The sequence below is a fragment of the Elaeis guineensis genome, chromosome 14 (assembly GCF_000442705.2).
Source record: "Elaeis guineensis isolate ETL-2024a chromosome 14, EG11, whole genome shotgun sequence".
Taxonomy (NCBI): domain Eukaryota; kingdom Viridiplantae; phylum Streptophyta; class Magnoliopsida; order Arecales; family Arecaceae; genus Elaeis; species Elaeis guineensis.
Genome location: NC_026006.2, coordinates 47,943,441 through 47,946,683, shown reverse-complemented (window position 1 = coordinate 47,946,683; position 3,243 = coordinate 47,943,441). Strand labels below are relative to the sequence as shown.

At 39.8% G+C, this 3,243-nt stretch overlaps 1 non-coding gene across 1 annotated transcript; it reads right to left on the bottom strand.

Annotated features, from left to right (window-relative positions):
• Positions 1-218: 218 nt before the first annotated feature.
• LOC140853892 (small nucleolar RNA R71) lies at positions 219-324 on the bottom strand. Its single transcript, XR_012137034.1, has one exon. It is a non-coding gene; the product is annotated as a small nucleolar RNA R71 (small nucleolar RNA).
• Positions 325-3,243: the final 2,919 nt, after the last annotated feature.

Below are 3,243 nucleotides of genomic sequence, written 5' to 3'. Positions count from 1 at the left end.
GGACCCATACAAATATTTGGATGAATTTTTTGAAATTTGTTCCACAGTAAAAATCTAAAACTTCTCCGATGATGCCCTTAGGTTGAAACTGTTTCCTTTCTCACTTAAGGACAAAGCCAAGCATTGGTTAAACTCCTTAGACTCTATAACCATTTCAACTTGGGATCATCTTCAGAGAAAATTTCTCAAGAAATACTTTCCAATTGGAAAAACAAATCAAATTAGAAAAGCTATCACTAGTTTTTCCTAATTGGAGGGTGAACTTTTTCATGAGACATGAAAAAGGTTAAGGGACCTCATTCGTAAATGTCCACACCATGCTGTCCCTAAATGGCAACTTTGTCAATATTTTTATGATGGTCTATCGGAGAAACACCGATAAATGGTTGATGCATCATGTGGTGGGACATTCATGCTAAAGAGTGAGGATGAAGCCTGGCAGCTCTTTGAAGCACTTAGTGAGAATTTCCTACATCATATGTCTGCCACCTCTAGAGAACAACCCATGCTTCAACAAAAAAGAAGTGGAATTTATCAGATTGAAAACGTCATGGATATCCACAGTAAGGTAGATAAATTATCCCAAAAATTAGATCGTCTTCTAAATACTGGACAATCCCCAATTCCACCTAACCCAATCCAAGAAGTTTGTGCATTGTGTGCAAGTTCGAACCATTTTGTTAGTGAATACCCAGCCACACCTCAATTTCCTGAGTTTATGCACGAGCAGGTTCAGCAAGCTCAAGTCCAACAAGCTCGTAGACCAGGAAACGATCCATATTCAAACACTTATAACCCCGGTTGGAGAAACCATCCAAATTTTTTCTGGAGACCACAACCAGTGGTTAGCCCTGCCGCACCTTGACCTCAATATCAGGACCCAATATATAGGCATGGACCATACCATCAATTTCAAAATGCTCCTCAACCATCTACTACTGGTCACAGCTCAGTTTTTGAGAAAAAAATTCTGAAAGCACTAGAATGATTAGAAGTCAACACTCAGACCCTTAACTCCCACACACAATTTATTGCTAAGCTAGAGACCCAAATAGGTCAACTAGCGACTGCATTCAGTAGGAGGGAAGGAGAAAAATTACCTAGCCAACCCGAAAGCAACCTACGAGGGCAATTTGTGATTGAGAGCTCTAATACTCCAGAAGCTTTTTCTGAACATGCCAAATCAATCATGACTTTGAGAAGTGGGAAGGTCATTGAACACACTAGTAAAACCAATGAGACCGACCTTAAACCTCTAACCGAAGCCAAATCACCCAAGAACAAGGAGGATCTTAAAATAGAGAATGAATCAACTGCACCGAAATCATCTTACTTGCCTAAAGCCCCATTTTCAGATGCCCTGAAAGTCCCTATTCCTGCAGATAAGAAGGGAGGAAGACTTGACGAGATGTTAGAATTATTTAAGAAAGTCCAAATTAATCTTCCCCTTCTAGACGCAATCAAATAGGTCCCTGCTTATGCCAAATTTTTGAAGGATTTGTGCACCCAAAAATGTAAATCTAGATCATAAATTCTAAAGAAAATATGCCTCATTGAACAGGCTAGTTCTGTCTTCCAGCATGCCACTCCTCCAAAGCTTAAGGACCCAGGAGCCCCCATCATTTCCTGTGTTATAGGAGATTATCACATTGAAAAAGCTCTTCTGGACTTAGGGGCAAGTGTGAATCTTTTATCTAGTTCGGTGTATGAACTTTTTAGATTCAGAGAACTGAAACCCACATCAGTCACACTGCAGTTAGCTGACAGATCAATTAAGGAACCACGTGGAATGCTTGAGGATGTCTTGGTCAAGGTAGATGAGTTTTACTTTTCAGTTGATTTTCTGGTTCTCGACATGGAACTAAGTGGCAACCCAAGATAAATTTCCATTATCTTAGGACGACCCTTCCTAGCTACGGAAAATACATGCATTAATTGTAGGACAGGAGTCATGGATGTATCATTTGGGAATAAGAAACTGAGACTGAATGTGTTTGGTGCTTCCCAAGGACCATCAATGGATAGTTGCTTCGAAGTAGATACACTAAAAGATATTATAGAAAATGCAACACCCATAATTCTAGCACCAGACCCCTTAGATACTTGCTTGGCTCAATTTGGAGTGTATGATTTTGAGGGATATATGAAAGAAGTTATTACCTTGTTGGATACACCACACGATAAAACCACTCCTCCATGGACAATCAAGTATGAGCCATTTTTCACATTAGCCAGTACACCAATAGTCCCATCTTTAGAATCACCACCTACGTTAGAATTGAAACCCCTTCCTGCTACGCTCAAGTATGTATTTCTAGGACCCAATGACACCCTCCCGACAATCATTGCATCAGATTTGATCCCTAATCAGGAAACACAATTGATTGGTATTCTGAAGGAACACAAAGAGGCTATCGGTTGGTCCATTGCCGATTTAAAAGGAATTGACCCCTCCATTTGCATGCACCATATTCATTTTGAGGCAAATGCCAAACCCCATCGAGATATGCAGAGGAGATTGACCCAAACATGCATGAAGTAGTAAAGAAAGAGGTGGTAAAGTGGTTAGATGCTGGAATCATCTACCTCATATCCAATAGTAAATGGATCAGTCCCACTCAAGTAGTACCTAAGAAATCAGGTATGACTATGGTTGAGAACGAAGAAGGTGAACTGCTTCCCACTCGCATATCATCTGGATGGCGAGTATGCATAGATTATAGAAAACTAAATGCCGTTACTAGGAAGGATCATTTTTCATTGCCCTTCATCGACCAAATCTTAGAACGGTTAGCAGGACAAAGTTTCTTCTATTTTCTTGATAATTATTCAGGGTACAATCAAGTACCTATATTTTTGGATGACCAAGAAAAGACTACCTTCACCTGCCCCTATGGCACCTTTACTTTTCAGCGTATGCCATTCGGGCTCTGCAATGCACCCGCTACATTTCAACGATGCATACTGACCATTTTTTTGGATATGGTAGACAAATATCTTGAAGTTTTTATGGATAATTTTTCTATATTTGGAACCACCTTTGAGGATTGTCTCCATAATCTTTTCAAAGTTCTTAAATGGTGTATGGAGATAAATCTTGTCCTAAATTGGGAAAAGAGCCATTTCATGGTGCGGAAAGGAATTGTATTAGGACATATTATTTCTGAAAGAGGAATCAAGGTAGATAAAGCCAAAGTTGAGGTCATTTCAAAACTACCACCCCCTACTTCGGTCCGACAAATA